This window comes from Dromaius novaehollandiae, chromosome 1, assembly GCF_036370855.1.
Source record: "Dromaius novaehollandiae isolate bDroNov1 chromosome 1, bDroNov1.hap1, whole genome shotgun sequence".
Lineage (NCBI taxonomy): Eukaryota > Metazoa > Chordata > Aves > Casuariiformes > Dromaiidae > Dromaius > Dromaius novaehollandiae.
In genome coordinates this window covers 7768874-7787225 of record NC_088098.1, presented here as the reverse complement: position 1 = coordinate 7787225, position 18352 = coordinate 7768874, and the positions used below count along the sequence as shown (strand labels likewise).

Sequence of the window (18352 nt, the reverse complement as noted above, 5' to 3'; positions counted from 1 at the left end):
CAGCATCATAGATAGGTTCTTTAGGTTTAGAGATAAGTTTATAAATGGCAGTTGAGAAACCAAAATGCCTCCAGAATTTGTCACACACACACATTTCAAAATTAAGCTCAAATTTCCAGTTTCAAGCCTTTTCACAGTCATTACTTTTTTTATATAGTTATATGAAAGATCCTTAATTTGTAGACATTGAGCTGTTGCTAATGGCCCCAGAAAACTTCAATGCTTATAGGCTTCTTGGGGATAAACACCCCAAAGATAGCTGAGAAAAAGTTACATGCTTTCTTAATGATTCTTTTTCATATGAGAAATTCCTGGAGGGATGTTTTGCAAGTATGGAATCAAAAGAGAAATAATCTGCACTTTAGACTGCTGCAGTAGGTGCTATAAGTGATTCTCTTGAGATATCTTTCATACTACAAAAAAAATTGAAAATTGCAGATTGAAGTGTTGCCAGAAATCTTCCAGGAGTCTACTCGTTGCTTAGAGAAATCAAATAGCTGCTGCTGCCAGCAGTTTACCATTTGAAAAGCATGGGACCATCTGAAAGCATACCTCTATCCATTTACAGCCCAGTTTTCAAGTGAATCCAGATTTCAAAGTTTCAGCTTCCACAGAAAAGGAGAATTTTTCAGAAGTGCCTATCATACCTGTTCCTAGTTCCCAAAAGAGACCCTCATAACATGAAGATAACTAGGCTTAGGTAGTTTATGACTACTGAGCATTTTTGAAATTTGCCCTTTCACACCATTGTGTAAAATGAAGAAAAGCAAGTAAACTACAATATATTGAGCTGAGTTATCATTCAGATAAAAACACTACGGAAATTCACCGGAAACATTTTTTGTGTGTGGTTACATCATTGACGTCAATTCAGAAGTTCTGTGTATCTCAAGAACAGATGTCAGTTTTCAAATGTTTTGTATTATAAATAAATTGACTTTTGACCTGAATAATGAGATAGCTGTACTTTGGCTGTAAATACAATTACTTATGCCTAAACAACTGCAAATTTCCAGCTCTGAGACATCTTGATTTACGGAAATGTATGACCAAAAAAAAAGAAAACAAAGAAAAACAGAGAGAAAAAATGTTGTTCTTAAGGTAAAAAAGAGTATTATATTACTGAGATTTTGTATTAAATCAGTTTAAGTAATCCATTTTAGTCAACACAAAAGTATGTAAGAAAATACTGAGAATTAATGAATTAAATCTTAGTTATTTGTCATTTTACTTTACATTTTTGAGTTCTTTAGAGACTTATTAGTAGGGTAAGAAAAAAAAATAATAACAACAACAACAAAAAAAGACCAAAACCATCAAAACTGAAATACATTTATGCAGTCTAGAAACGTTGTTGCCAAACAAAATTCCCTCTTCTGTCTTGAGAGCTGAGGGACTGCTGCCTTGCTCTCACTTATTCAGGTAAGTTCTCCTTTTTCATAGATTTTTCAAAGGAGCATTTAGTTGGTAGAGAAAGCTGAAGTTTCTGCAACAGGAAGAGATGCAATCAATTAACTAAAGGACTCAGGATCAGATCCACAAAGTCTCACTGAAATACATCAGTCTGACCTTTCAGACATCTAAAGCAAAATTTAGATTAAAGTGAGGGACAAAGTCCAGAATTGAAATTAAAAAAAAAAAAAAAAAGGCCACCATGTATTTAATGCCTAAATCTTAATGTGATAAAAATTGGCCTGATCCTAGACCCACAAGCCCTGTCCCAAAGCCCCACACCAAGCAATACTGAAAAAGTATCACCCTGAAGTACTCTCCACTTACACCTCACAACCCACTTAAACTCTTTCAGAATGGACTAGTTCTGTCCTCTTCACTATTTCCATCTTAAAACTTAATGGGACAGATTATCTAACCTTAGATTAGATGCGCCAGTAGCAAAACTTAATTTTGTTTACATTCTTTATACCAGTTCTGAAGATTTTTAAAGGCGTAAACAAGACATAATGAGGGAATTCACACCTGCCTTCTGAGGTATTACTTTTCCAGAACAGGCTTCCCTTCTGCAAGGAGTTTATCCTAGAAAAGGATAAACCTGATAATTTGGGGGAGCTTTGGTTTCCTCCTTTTTCTTTCTTCATTGACTTGGGGAGTATCGGAGAAAAGAACTAAACATTTGTTGAGAGAAAAACGACCTTCTTAAAACAATTAGCTATGTACTGAAAATGTTGTAACTCTAATTAGGATAGCTACTACAACTATTTCACCAGATACACTTCTCTTTGAAAGTAGCTATTTAAACAAGAAAGGCCCATGGAACTATCATTGACTATTTTTTTTAATAATTTTTAATTGAAAATCCAAAGCAGTAAGACTGAAATATCAAACAAAACAGATAAATCACAATATTAAAAATACTTCCTAAGAATAATTTTTTTGTCTGCTTAAAATGTGCGGTTGGAGTTTCTCAGCTATGCATGAATGACTTTTTAGAAAAATAATGCATTTTCAGCATTTCTTTTTTGTTTCAAAAATACTTTTTAAAGCCAGCTCCCAAATCTCTTTTCAGTATGGATTTAAGCCAACACTACAGTGGTGGCCATTCAGAAAAGTGAAAGCTGGCTCAGCAAATCTGTATTAGCACAGGATTTGAGAGATTTGCTGCTTCTTTCTTTTCTTGGAGATAGTTAGTGTCTCTTTGCTTCAGTTACACTGTTGTAAGAGAAGTGGAGGTGTAAAAAAAGATTCTTAAAGTCCAATAGGTATTGATAGGATTGATAGCTTGAGGATTATTGCCTGCATAATACTATGATTTGCTAAAGGCATCGGTTCGTTGTTACTGGGCATCTCTATCCAACCTCTAAATCCCAAATCACCATTCATTGCACTATGATCAATCCTGGAGGAACTGAAGCTCTTGGGGTTGCTTAAGGATCCAGCTTAATCCAAAGCAGTTCAAAATACACTACAAGGTCGGGCTCCATATATAAAGAGGCCACCTTAATATAAAATTTATTGGAAAAGAAATGAAGGGCGTGTTGTTCTTGCCTGAACAAGCATCAGACTAAGTGTTAGCTTGCCAAGGACTGGGTATCTCTTCATCGTGCTCCATCACATGGTGTAAACTTTCTCACACCCTGCTTTATCCATGTTATACCAAAAAGGGCCCCCTCACTTAGGACAGGAAGTTTTATAAGCTATGAGGCATTTGTCGGCAGCTCCATTAGCACCATTAGCTCTGTTTCTCACTGAACTGATAGGAAATGATACAGGGAAGGTTCAGGGTTCATTTGTTTCGTCTGGAGTTTTTTGGCTGCTTTTGGAAACCATACAACCTAGTATTTAAAGCTTCTTATTAAAACTCTTAGGAGAACTAAAGGGAAAGAAGTGTTAGAGACATATAAGCTTGGAGTGCAATATGAGCCTTACTTCAATAGCAATTTTATCCAGTTTATATAGAGAAGAAATTAATAATGACAATACAAAATGTACACTAACCCTTAGAAAATCCCTTTGCAGAACAGAGGGAACTGACATTGATTAAAGCAGAAATCCCACATGTGTTTTTATCCTGTTTTAAATAATTCAGATCTTGGCAAGATAGTGCCTCATTCACATCAAAAAATAAATAAATCTTTGACAAATCAATCAGGTTTTGAATGCTGTATTTTGAAGAATGAATAAAGAAACTGTATGTCCATCCACAAAAATTAGTAAAATTAATTTATTGTTGGTTAGGAGATTTGTTCCTTTTTGGAAAATAGAAGGATTTGCCTTGTTATCTTAATAAATTCCAAACTGTAGGAAAGGTCCATCTTGGGAGAAGAACTCCAGAGAGCAGCCTTTTCCTTTTTTTTTTTTTTTTTTTTAATCTACCTTAGCTTTCCTGTCTGTACTACCTTTACAGAGCTCAATAATTCATATTTTTCAAGCACATCCCACTGCTGAAGGATAAAGATCCTTAGGAGACAGGTCCTAGGTAGGCCTAAAGCTATTTACCATAAAGCTGAACTAAAGGTTGTACTTCTTTGACTACAGAACTACATAGTGAGCACTTTGAGCTACACTTCCCCATCAGCTCTTCTCTCACCATCTTCTGTATAACATATGCCTTTAGTTTTTCTCACTATTTTAACTCTGAATCGTTCTCAGCAAAGCACTTCTTCAAGGTGTTTTTACAGATGTTAATGGACCAATAGTACAGCATTACAAATTATTGTAATCAGTGCAGCACTTCATAGCTCCAAGTAGGATTGAGGCTTCAGTTAATACAAGACAGTCATCTGCCCTGGCCAACCTCCAGTCTAAACAGAGAAGTCAGGCAGAGGGTAACAGTACAATCGTGATGAGTGTGTGATTTACATGTGGGGAATGGACGTGGAACAATAGGTCTTTTGCCAAAGATCCCACAGGAGATCTGTGGCTGAGCCAGGCATCCTGAATGGGATTAATCTGACCGTATATCGAAGTCTACAATGGGAAAGTCTGTATCTGAGCTAGTTTTCTCTACCCCTTTTATAGGCAGAAATAGACATTGCTAGAGTGATGTTCATCTCATCCTAAAGAAGGGCTCTAAACATCAGATGAAAAATATCTAAAAGAACCTGTTTGATTGATCATAGACAGAAAATAGATTATCTAGTTTAACAGGAGACAACATAGGCATGCAAAGTTAGGTGAGATGGATCCCACCTTGTGCCTTTGAATTACAAAACTGCTCAGCTTTTCTCTGGAGCTTCTTTAAAGGAAACAGAATTATTCCCATTGTAAAGATGGGAAATTCAAGAGTCTAAGGCCAAGAGAGGAAAAAGATGTGGGTACTACTGTGACTTCTTCTCAGGTATCAGACTCCTGGAATTAGATCCAGTAATCTTGACCGAGCAATTAAAAAGCAGAATTAGACACCTCAGAAATAAATCAAAACAGTTTTATGGCAGTGGGATCTCCTCCAGAAGATAGGCATCTCTACTTCTTTTTCCAAAAAAAGGATAAGCAAGACCCACTCTGTTCTTGTAATATGTTGATGGTTAGAGAGAGGTCCTTACATTCTCTGTGCCTCCATCCTCTCTAGACAAGTCTCAGTTACCCTCAGATGCCATTTCCTCACATTTTCCTTGAAAAGTAGGTTTTATGTTTGGTAGCAGCAACAGTCTTCAACCATGCTCAGAATGTTTTGAAGGCATTAGGAGCTCACTTGCATAAATACTCTGCAGCAAAATCTTGTCTACCTTTTAATGAAAAGTCCTTTTCAGGAAAAAAAAGGCTCAGATTCTACAAAATACATATCACCTCCATTACCCTTAACCTTCTGTGGCTCCACAGCTCCCCACCAATAACATAATCCCATTCTATTTCATGAAGCTGTACTATTTTTGCTATTTCACTTTTCTACGTTTTATATGAGAAGCTTTAAGTAGACATCTTTTGACAGTCAGCTTGTGAGGGCAGGAAATATAATTAAAGCATCACATGATACGAGCAGAGACACTCCAGAATATTCCTTTACAACTGATTTCACAGAGTAGTAGTGTTATCACCTGTAACATCTTACTTTTCATTCTTCTTACATGAAGGAATAGGTTATGATAGCATCTGGCAGCAAGAGGAAAGGAGCAAAATCCCTAATCACTTTATGTGCATAATTGGTTTTCCTTACTGTGTAGACGTATTCTGATGTAGGTGTTGTCAGATTCCCAGAGAGAAAGCTCTGCAAAGCACCTCACAGGGCTCGGCATAAATAGTGAAGGCCAGATCTACTAGCCTTACAATGAGCAGTGCTTTACTTCAGGGCTGGTCATACGAATTCAGTTTGAGAAAAGCGGACAGAAATTGGCCCTTTGGAAAAGTGGTTTAACCTCTGAACCCCTGGGGGACACTGCTAGCTACAGGCCTCCAGCTAGACTTTGTGCCACTAATCACAACGCTCTGAGCTCTGCCTTTCAGCCAGTCCTCAGTCCACCTCACTGTCCGCTCATCTACCCCTGAGCTTGCCTATGAGACCATGGAGTGCGGGTCTGTGGGTAAAACTGTAGTTGTAAGTAACCCTCTGCTACGTAAGCAGTGTAGCTACATGCAGATTCCTAAGGACCTAATAATCAGGAATCTCAAGATTTTCCTTGACTTAGCTTTTAATTAATTAATTAATTTGATGAGTACATATGAAAAAAACCCCACTTTTTTTCCAATAAGTATTCAATTATGGAAAAGAATAAAGGGAAAATTTTGTTCTTTAAGAAAAAATAAATAAATAGAAGTTTATATGGTTCCTGGCAGAGAAATAAGATTCAGAGCTACGCTTTACTTATGACTGAAACCAAAGCTCAGCCTTTTTAACTTTCAGAAAACTTTGGCTAAGTTTATGTACCTCAATTTTGCCAAAGATTTTGATACCTATATACCTTTACAAAGATATATATGCCTTTATCTAAGGCAAAGGAAGACAAAATTCTGTCCGTATGTCATGGCTAAACATCAGTCACCTTGCCTTTCTTAGCTTTATACCATGTACAGAATAAACAGTTAACATTAGAAGCGTCTGTAAACTAGACTGTGTATCTACAAAGAGCTCTAAGTGCTGGTTTATTGAATTTACATTTCAAAAGTTCATAGTGGGTTTGAATTCAAAATAAACAGCAGAGAAATCAAATTATCCTTGTAGCTTTCTTTTTTTTTCCAGGCAGATATCTAAACACATACAAAAACCAATGGCCAAGGACTGAAAACTAAGAACTTTTTTTCAGGAGCTTTTAGGAAATTTTCATAGCTTTACAACTGGTGATCTAAAATCAGGAAAACAAAAGAGTTTTGAGTTTTACTTTGAAATCAAATTTATGATTAAGATCCCTAAGTCCTGATACAGCTAACTATGGACTCCAATGAAGCTATAATGACTTCCACCGACAGAGTCTGTGTTCCTGCATAGCTCATATATGAAGCCTGGTTTAATGTTAAAATGGGTCATTGCCAAGTAAGCTGTCAAAGCCATTTTTTTCTTTCCCTACCCTTCCACACTTCTTTTGTTTTCTACTCCCTGCCATCATCTCTCAGCCTTCGATATCTCCAGGGCACTGGAGATGCCTGGGATGCTAAGAGTTTCCATTTTTAATGACCGACTCAGTCGTTCTTGATAATGGGGAGGGCAAATAGCTTTGACTAAAGGTATGGAGTATAGAGAGCTTCTTATCAGGATTCTTAACAGATGCAAATAACATGCACTTACTCATCCAGCCTTAAAATAAATGTATAAATTTGTAGGTCTCTGGTTTATGGCCTTGTCCATTTTTATCAAAGATAATATTTAATATGCACAGCTCATATAAACTTGCTTTACACAGTTTGCCTGAAGCCAACAATACAACATCTGGCATGAATGTCACACCACAAGTGTTTATTCCTACGGCATACATCTGAAACAACTTAGCAGAGCTGCCTGCTTAGCCTCTTTCATTCGTAATACCTGGGGGAGGTAAATGGACCTAGTCCATGACACGATCCCTTAGTATCACTGCCCATCTATTGCTGCTAAATCTCTTAGACTAAATTCAGCCTCAGGCCCAAGTAGTGCTGCTAGGAAGGTGCTTGTGAGTTTAGTCTGCAATTCCTGTACATATTTTCAGCACAAAAATAAAGTAGGATGCAACATGCCTTCCACCAGTTACCAAGTGACTGCCCTGTGGGCAGGGATTTCACCGTCTCACCACCAAGTGTGAAACCAGACAGAAGTTACACTCCAGTGCAAAATGAGAGGGGAAAAAAAGAAAGAAGAAAGAAAAAGGAGTAATTAGCTGCTGGCAAATGCCAGCAGATTCTCAGGGAGATATATTTTGCCTCAGCTGAGTAGTGAACACAAGCTAAGAATATAACCCATAGATTTTAAAGCCAGAGGGTGTATTATAGTCTTTTGGGCCAGTCACCTGCAAAACATTGATTGAACTTTTGCGGTGTAGCCATGTTTAGCCATGCAAAGCAACACAGTTGCTTTTTGGCATGTTATGGACTAGGTTTCTCTGTTTTCTTCCCTTAGGCCAGTTTTAAATAGAGAGGGGATCAAAGTTGCAAAGTATGGAGATATATCTCACATACCCCACATCCAAGGGGCTTTGCAATTGGCATTTGCAGCTTGGTCCATCTGCCAGCCTCATTTTTGGATTCATTCTGACTCCACAAAGTAACTAGAGAATTGTCCTCTTGTCAAGATTTTGCCTGGCATTACAAGCCCGGAGAAGCAGTTTCGTGAATGTGCTCCTACTGTCGAGGTGCTTCCAAACTCTCTAGCCAAAGTCCTTAGCCTGTGGTGAGCCATAGCTAATGGCATGGGGAAATTTGCTCTAATCTAGGATAATGTTTTTTTTAGGCTTTACTGTGTAAGCTCTTTGCCTAAACTAGCCTTGCTGTTGAATTAACCACAATTAGAAGGGACGAATATTTGTGGTTGTGAAGCCCACACTGACAGCTTCTGACCTACTGTAGCCCTGTGGTGAGCTGGGTTGTGTTAGCAGAATGTTAAAGTGACTAAGTCCTCCCATGTTCTACTCAGCTGCAGTTCGGTTACAGATGGGGATATAACCCTTATGTAGGCGAATTCCCCCACCCATTCTAACCTCCAGAAATCAGTCCTCTTCAATACTTCTGACATACCCTACAGTATCCACTTCAGTCCAAACTGTATTTATAAAGCTTGGGTTTGTAAGGATGTATCAGTTATTGGTGTTACAGACATGGGCAGCCCCTGCCAAGTTTTCACTGTTGGTAGTGGATCGTGTGAACTCAACCATACACAGATCTCACACACATCATTTCCAAGTCCTACACTAGCACTCTGGAGCAGTGCCTTTGTTGCTACAGCTTGGAAAACACAGTAGCAAGGTCAAAACCTGCCAGCATAGATACAAATCTGGAAGGAGATAAAAATCTCGTCCAAAATTTAAGAGAGTAAATAAGACGGAAGTTCTGCACAAGTTGGATTAAATAATTAGTATTACACTGAAAAAGCACTCAGAAACACTAAGCTAGTGCATGAATAAGAATCCCATTTTGTTACGTACATACATGTCCTTTTCTTCCCTATCAATAGGATAAATTATCAGCACAGGATTGGAACAAAAACTAAAGGTCCACACTACATAACACTCAAATGAGAAAGACAGAAGTTATAGTCTGGGCCTGGAAGACAACAGGGGAGACAGCAAGGGCATCACCAGATCCGTCCTAGTTGCTTCTATCAGCACATCCATTTAACAGGTTAGCACTAACTGTCCTTCTGAGCCAGGGAAGTTATTATTGACTCATAACTGTTGTCACGGTCCTTTCCGGCTTAAATAAGGTCTTATTGTGTTTTTGTCAGGGTGTTCAGAGGAAATAAGAAGTAAAGCTCATCCCATTCTTTGTTTCTCTCTCACATACTGAAGTTCCCATGTTCAGTACGAACATTTTTACTCTGTTTCACCATAGGCAAAACCATAAGTAAGCTGTTGTTTAAAACATCATTGCATTCCAGGCTGATGTGATATTTAATGCTAATTTTACTCACATCTGACCTTCACAAGGAAATGCAAATGAATAGCTACTGAAGGAATAATGAAATGCAGGTATCTACCTGTACCAGGAGCAGTGATCTGGGAAGTGTACAAGAGAAATAGAAATCCTTTATTATTATTATTATTATTATTATTATTATTATTATTATCTCAGTGCAAGAACTTTTAAGAAGGGGCATGCTCTGACCTGAAATATGACCTTAATTTCTCTTATGCAAGAGAATGCATTCCTCAAAGAGAGAGAGAAGCAAATGATGTACTTTAAAGTTATTCCTGCGTCTAATGCAAAAATTCTTGTTTAGATTATAAAACGACTCACATGAGCTTTCCACTGAAGTCAGCAGGATGGCTCACACGAGATGCTCATGTGCCCTAAGTTTGCAGGATACTGATCTCATATATTCATTATTTATTTATACATTGTCATGACATTTTTACTTCTGTCTCATATTTGCATCTTCCTTGTACTTTAAACAAAGACCCTGACCACTTTAGGCCTATGGTTTTGTATGGAGGAAAAGGGGGTATTGAATTTCAGTGTGTACTTGAGTAATAAAAATCTAACACTAATCCGTTTTTATAGGTCTCACAGTCAAAAAGAGTCACTGATAGAAAAAGAGAGAGACATATGAAATATATTATCCTACCCTCATCCTTTTAGCACTGATTGTAAATGCTGCTCTGTGCTTATGAAATATATATTTATTTATTTGCTGGAAAAGTGTTCTGAAAAACTATATGAATCGCCAAACAGCTTGCAGATTCTTGTGACGCATGCAGCATATGTTATAGTGACAGGCAGCACTTACACTACCAAGTACAGCTGCTGAAGAACCAGCGTACTATGTGCAGGTGCATGAAGCCCACGAGGACAAAAATGAAGAAAGAAAGAAAAAAAAGAAGCGATTTTGCCAATTATTGTCTTCTATCAGGAGTCTCCCAATATTTCTTGATTTAAGAAAAACAGCACCTGGGATCTGAGAACCTCAACTTTCCTTTTTTTAAAAAACTTCTTTCCCTCACAGAAAAATGGGAATGAAGTGAACTTTAAAGGTTCCTAAACCAAATTACTGAATAAAAGAGAACCTCAAACCTTTTTTTTTTTTTTTCTTTTCACATTTTACTTTTATCAGATTAAGGTACTGTGAATATCATTCAAGGGGAGAATTAACTTATCCTAGATAACTGACCCAGACATTTGCATTTGTGGATGGACAATAAAGGATTGAAAATGGAGAGTACTTGTTCCTGCATTTAATATATATGTTTTTTAGCTGATTAACGGTCATGAAAACAATCATGCCTGGTATTAGGCTGTGGACATTTTGGCTCGGTATTTGTCTGAGCTGATTGGTTTAACACCATAAATTGCTTATATTTGAATTTGAAAGTTTACATTTATCAAGAGGTAGAATTGTCTTCTCTGGGACTGGTGAGGGGCAGGCCCACATTTTAGGGCACAACACACAAATCAGATTGCAAAACCATTTCAGCTGATAACTCTGAAAAGAGGCTGTGATGCTGATAAGGAAAGGTTAAACAAAATATTCCACATCTGTCCTGATACTTAAGGCACTTTCGAGCTTTTCCCCTCATTCATTAGAAAGCTGAGAAGACTAGAGGCCATTCTGACCAGCTGAATGTGTCTTAAACTTCATGGCCTATTAGATTTTGCGGGATATTTACTTTCTTTTATACGTGTAAAAAGAAAACCTGGGCCTCTAGTTTGGAGTCTTTGACAGATGGTTAAAAACCTGGGGAATCCAAGAGATCAAAGTTTACCTTTTCCCCATGAATACTGCTTATTCTTTTGTGGGAAATACAAATTCTGAATACTGAACGTGACTTTATCTAATGGAATTACTGACTTCTTTCCTCACCCCAAAATTACAAATAAACTCAATATCAACTCACACAGCTGGGAAATATCCACAAAAGCGAACTTCAACAAGCCCAACAACTGGAAAACAATTATGATTTGTCAATAATGATGCAACACGCAATAAAACCCAGGTGTCCCATATGCTGCTCATTCAGCCTCCATCGCAATTGCTCCCCTTGCTCGGCGCAGATCCGAGGGCTGAGGAGGGGCCTTGGCGGCCGCGTTGCCCAAAGCTCCCACTTGCCAGTAAAAAGCGCGCTGGGAAAATAAGGGGGGTGCACACCCAGAAGTGGCCCGTGGGCCCACACAGAGTGCAACGGCCTTTTCTCTATGGATCGACTTCACAGATTTTATTGTGCCTCAGCCTTTTTAAATGTTAAGTGCAGTTGTCTCTATATTTAGCAGTTCCTCTTCTAAAAAAATAGTATTTTAAACCAGAAGAGTTACTTCACTGTCGTTCTTATATCTAGCAAGTCACAAGCATGACTGATCTGTTTGGAAAGAGCCTGACTTCACAGAGGAGTTGCTGGACACATCATCAGCTTTCCTCACACTGCAATTAAATTTAAATCAATTAAATTTATTTTTAATTTTTAGAGCAATAATTTATCAGCCTTGATTTGCGGACTACATCTCAATTCTGTATTTCATACAGACCGAAGTGCATTTATTACTTAGTAAGTATTAGAGACAAACTGCTTTGGAAGAGGCAGGAATATGGCTTGCAGCATTATCTTTGCTATCTTTGCAATATGAATATGGAATTCTTACAAAGAACAATAGTCACAATGTATCATCATATTTTTAGTAGTCACTCCATTTCCCTGTGAAGGTTTGATTTAAGGAGAATGAATCACCAAATGTCGCATATGATATACACAGGAGATATCGTAGTGTTTTAAATAGGAGTTTACTGATAATGTTGCCATTTGTTGAAATAACAGATCAAGAACCCTCTTGGCAAACACACTTTTTGCATGAGGAAAATTGCAATAGCTTTTAGTTTAAGAGTGTAAAGTAACAATTCTCAAAATGGTATTTTTTTCATTTTTTTTAAAGCATGAATATATCCAACTCTGAAATTGCAAAAGATAAAATTAACTGTGATATCTTAAGCATAAAGTAGCTTTGAAAGAAGGCATAATAGAACTCCCACTGTAGGCATCAATATATGAGCTGTTAAATACTTTTATTCAGTGAAAGTGTCTAAGCACATACTTGGCTTTATGCATGTGTAGTGTTCCTCCCACTAGTATAGTGAAACAAATGCTAAATTTAAAGGAAGTGCTTCAGTTCTATGGTTTTCAGACAATCCACCAAATGATTGTTTGGGGGAGCAACCAGATGGTAATACCAGAAACCTCAGAAATCTTTTCCATAAATAACACTTCTATTTTAAAGACAAATGTTTCTTGAATTTCCACAGACAGAAATGAAGAAGAGACTTGTGTCTTTTAATTGTTATAACCTACTATTACTAATACAAAAGAGGTAGAGAAAGTGCCTGCTACTTATATTCTAGCTCTGTCAGTCACTGTTTCTGAAACAAAAGGAGAATCAGTGGCTGTCCACTCAATAAATAATGATATCAGCCAGTATTAAACAGTATTATAATAAAAATGTGAGAATTATTCAGATTTGCTGCTCTGCTTGGAGGAAAAAAGAATAAAGAATAAAGAATATATACTTACTTCTAATTTTCTAAGTTTCTTCTAATATCCGTGGACAGCAAGTGATGTTTTACCAATAGAAATATGCAAAAATGAGAGTTTCAGCAAATGTTCTTTCTTCTTAAGCTCTATCATGTTTTCTTAAGGTTAGGTCAACAATAGGGGAACACAAGATGGAAGATGAATCACCTTTGAAAATATTAATCATGAATCCTAAAAAACCTAAGACAAAACATCAGTGAAGTCACTTAAAAAATATTCAGATGACTTTATAGTTTGTTTTCCAAGAGCTGCATCTGTCTCTATTTTATACGAATGCAAGTTAGACATCTATAACATCTCGGTTCTTTACGGATGTGGTCATGAAGTTGAGCATTTTTACATAAGCAAAAGCTAAGCAAATTTATTTCAGGACACTAGACACTATGTTTCCAAAAGGCAATCAGCTGGCACTGCCAAAGATTGTACTACTCCATGCAAAACTATATCCAGACACTCTAGAAATACTTTTCAAATTATTCGTGGCTTTAATTATGTATTTCATCTGTTAGGACTTCCTCTGACCAACAGCAAGTAATACCATGAAATACAGAGGGTCAGGCTAGTGGTGGTGTGCACTCGTGCATAGCAGTTTTTGAGAGATGCAAGCCTTGTGAGTGCCACCTTAGCTGCACTGCCTGAGCACAGGGTTGGCATCTGCTAGCAGCCTGCATGGGTGAGAAAGGACGAGAAAGCACACGAGATGGATGTGAATGTGGAAAAAGCACATGTGATGGATGTGCATGTGGCAGAGAACGATTGTCACTCATAAATGATGGGATGTGGAGAGACTCCTCACCGAGTATCAGCAAAAGCTCCACGGAGTGTCAGCTTGTCCATATGCTTCCTCCATGCAGAAGTCTGACATCTCACAGCCTTGCATTCTCACATTGCTCACTATTTTTACACTTCTTGTCACCATCATCCTAGCAAAAGAGTAATTACCTCTTCCTGCCTGGTTAACTTTCCTAAAAAGAGGTTTGTCTCCTTAATAAAAGATGTCTGCTTTTCAGAAGTGGTTAATACTTCAATCCCCCTAACCAGTTTCTTCTCTGACATGCAAATGCTTGGCAGTCTTGAAAATTCAGACACTTCCTCAAGTGCATTACTAAATTAAAGTCAGAATACCAAAAACAATACAGGACAAACCCAAAGTGTTTAACTTTAGACTCTAAGCTTTAGGTAGAGACTTCATCCATCACCATCAACACTGTGGCAAGAAGCTGAGTATCTACATATAATTTAAATACAAGCTCACTGATACACTGATCTAATCTCTTTGCCCTTTTGATTTGCGAGGAATTGAAATTAACTATTTGGTTCAGGAACTGTGAATTTCAACTTACCAATAATTAAAGTTAGGTATGTCTGACATCCTAAAAAGCTATAGCCACTGAATTCCATATAGTTTTAATAACAGATTCTCTATGTATTGGAGAAAGGCTATGTCCATTACCACACTCATTCCATGTTCTGCACTTATAAAATGAACTACAGTTTGGCTTTATTTTTGGTATAGGCTATATAGGCTCATTACATGCACAATATAAACTTGGAAAAAAACAGCTCATAAAGATACTAACTGTCTGAATCAATGAATATATTGTGTATTTCCTAATGGAAATCAATTAATTTGTGCGTGATTTATTGTTACTTTTAAAAGGATTTTTAATCTGTTGGGGGCTTTTATTACAAAAAAAAGAAAAATCTAAAAAAAATTTCACCATTAACTTTGTCATCAATTGTACTGTTTTGGAACTGGATTCTGGGATCCACTGGACTGTGTAAATCCTGAATTGCAGGCAAAAGCCTCAGCTATGGTGAAGGCAGTCCACGGTCTTAGTTACAGCAGGGTGAATACAGCTGAGCTATAAAATACAGCTTTCCACATTATTATGTAATTTTAAAATAGCTATTAGAAAAGAAATATAAAAAAGGGGGGGAAAAAAGGTTCTAGTAACAGAATATCACTTTACATGAGGCAATCTCTTCTGGAAACAATTAGGGTATCTATCTGTGCAATCCTCAGGATATGTTTTCATTCGGATCAAGACTAGTTTCTATTTAAGACATTTTACTCAAGTATAGACTCTAGAAAATGAAATATCACACTGTAGACTCTCCTTGAGGCTCTACAAAGGAAGTCTGACACACAGGCTGCTTTAAAGCACGCTCCTACTTGTGTCATCTGGCACAGAAAAGCACAGCAGGACTATTTGACCTTGTGAAAGCAAAGGCACACTAGGAGATTACTAGAAACCCACGGATAGTAGGTAAAAGGCAGAGAAATATGTGTGTCCCTGTGTATACTTACATTCTCGAACAAAACTAAACACCTCAAAATCTTTGTTTAACACCCATCTTCCCCAAGAAATGTGCGAGCAGTGGGGAAACCATCCTAACTTAGTTGCCTAATTTGCACATTTTTCTCACTGAAATTTTAGACATCTGAAACTCAGGTACGATCCAGCTCATTGGGTTCCCTGCTATTAATAGAGAGAGAGAAAAAGGGGGGGAGAAAGAGAGAGAGAGGCAGCCAGGTTTTTTCGCTCTTCCAGCACACAGCTCTTGCCCAGACACCACTAGAGAACCACCAGGCAGTACCAGCACCCTCAGGAGGGCTCTCAGCCAAGCAGATGCACCTCACGGAGAGCAGGAGGCATTATCGTGGTGCCAGATGGGCCCTTCTCTGCAGACTGTTACAATACTAGTGCTTTCCTATCTGTTTTCCTCTGGGCAATGTTATCCTTGCATTTCTGGTTGCACAGTGAGTTAGGCTCAACAGGAGAACTTTCTTAACCAGACCGCGAGCTGACTGTTAAAGCCATGTCTAGGTGGTCCTCAAAAGAAGTAACTTATCACCTTGAACTTCCATGTCAGTGCCCTAGCTATAGGATTATGCGAATTTAGATACAGTCACTAATGGGTATGGAATTTTTGGTCGACTTTATTAACAATATATTTTCCAAGCAATAAAATAGTCTACCAAAACCAAAGACTGGGCTCAATCCTACGTAGTACTAAGTGCTTAGCTTTAAGCACTGACTGCTTTCATTGTAGCTAAGGAAACTTTTCATTCTCTGAAAATTAAGGATGCATTTTAAGGTATGACGCTATGTGATTTGCAAGAGTCGAATCAGACATAAGTACAAAATGCCCAAAACAAAATGAATAAACAAAAACAAACAAAAAACTCCCCTGCTGATTTAATGGCATAAATACCATAATCAACAGTATCTGAGAAATTTTGGTCAACTTCAGAATCCCAAATCAGAGTACTTAAGGCGTAAAATGTGACTTTGGCAAAATTTGGGTCCCTAAATGCACAACACCTGATCTTCAGAATTCTACAGACAACTGCCATTTACCTAGGTAGAAATACCAAACCCCTCTAGATGACTCTAGAACTTAAAGCTATTCACATAGCTATCTCTCTGTTTTTCCTCATGCCCTACCAGAGAGATAATCTTTTCTAAAAGAAAAGAAAAAGAAAAGACTACATATTTTTCTACTGATGGCAAGACAGCCACCAGTTTCGCTCAGGACCTGGAGTTCTGTCCTCTAAGACTGTACAGCAATGGCAGTTAAGGCAGCAGTAAGTCTACAGCATTTCCCTGCAAGTTGGGGCCTAAATATCACATGGCTTAAGTAGAATCTACTCAGCCCAGATCTTGGTCCTAGGAACTAGGTGGTCCTAGAAGTCAGGTTTTGAATTCATACAATGCCTGCAATGCCTGGTGTGTTTTTCCCTTTTTTAGCATCCTAGTGCCTCAATTTTAACAGAAAGATCGCATTTGCAACTGCAGCCGCAACCAGTCCTCTCCTGGCTGGTCATCTGAATATGCTCCCCTGGTTATAATGACTGGATGTCCACAGAGCAGCCTAGGAGCCTAGACACTTAGTCATGTAGCCTGAATATAGTCTTATCCTGGAGCTGAATCTTGGAGCTGCCCATGATTTAGTACCAGGTTCTCAAAGGTTTCATGTGTCATGTTATTTCCCATATTGGAATTCTAGAAAGATGCCAAAAGGAAATCCTGCAGCCTCTTTTCCCTTGCACAGACAACAGGTAACCAGCATAGGAGAACAGTCCTAATTTCCAGGCCCTTAAAATTAAGGATTACTGTAACTTTCCAGGCAGGGGTGAATTTTAGTTGCCTGTAGTTTTCTCTTACAACTAAATGATTCCTGAAAGTATAAAGGCTTATATGACAAACTGACTAACCCCTACCATAGTATTAACTGCTTGGACTCTCAAAATAGTTTAGTGGAATAATACATGTTAACCACACATACCATAACTTAGTACTAATGATTAGTCAGTATTCCAAGCATGTTAATTACCCTTCCCAGACTCTTGTCCTAGACTATAGTGTGTGTGTGTGTGTGTGTGTGTGTGTGTGTGTGTGTGTGTATTATAATAGCAAGAACATTTATTTTTAAATAATTAAGCCACAAGTGTAGGCTGAGATCATAAGAAGAGTCTGGGTTAAAGCAACAAAAGTTAAAATGGAAATTCTGAAATCTCTCCCATTCCAAATTCCATGCATTTTATTTTGTTTATGAAATAGCTAATTCAGTGACCGAAAAATGATTGCAAGGTTATCTTGAAGAGGAAGACTGAATACCACTGAAGTCCTATATTTCACATATCCTTTTGAAAACCAGCTGTCAGAAACTAATAACACCACGAAGCCATTAAAAATGGCATGAAAATAATGTAAAAAGCAGCAGATGCAGCTTTGCCTAATGTGAGGATGTCTCTCTTTGCAAAGGCATACTACTAAAACTGAAGTAGAAGCTTCATTCTTAAGAATCCATTTTCAGATCTTTAAGGCAGATGGTCAAAATCTGGGCAGGGGCAATGGCTTGGACAGCAAGTCCCCAAACTCTTTTCCCTGAGAAGTGAACTCATATGACTAATTTTAGGCGACGAAAGTTAGGTGAGTCAAACCACAGCCATCATGTTTACCAGCTCCCCAAGGGAAACACTTGTACTTGCAAGTTCAAATAACTATACTGTTAAATGGGATGTAACTTGGATAGTGTGATACAAGAAAACAGAGGTTCAAAACCCCAAAGAAACAAAGGTATAGGTGCTTTATCAAAAGGGGCACTTCTGCGTTTCTGGAAAAGTTTTCAAAAAGAAGAGTCAGCCTCTGGGAATGTGATAGTCCGAATCAGGAAATCAGAGAAATGTGTGTGTGTGTGTGCGCGCGCGCGCATGTGTGGATATATATATATATATATACACACACACATATACACAC

At 37.9% G+C, this 18352-nt stretch overlaps 1 protein-coding gene across 3 annotated transcripts in view; it reads right to left on the bottom strand.

Annotated features, from left to right (window-relative positions):
* HGF (hepatocyte growth factor) overlaps positions 1–13522 on the bottom strand; it is a 111530-nt gene extending 98008 nt beyond the window's left edge. For all 3 annotated transcript variants that reach the window (XM_064504974.1, XM_064504981.1, XM_064504985.1), the window contains exon 1: positions 13065–13522. The gene's annotated coding sequence lies outside the window, so the exon portion shown is untranslated. The remainder of the gene's footprint in view (positions 1–13064) is intronic.
* Between the last annotated feature and the right edge of the window lie 4830 nt (positions 13523–18352).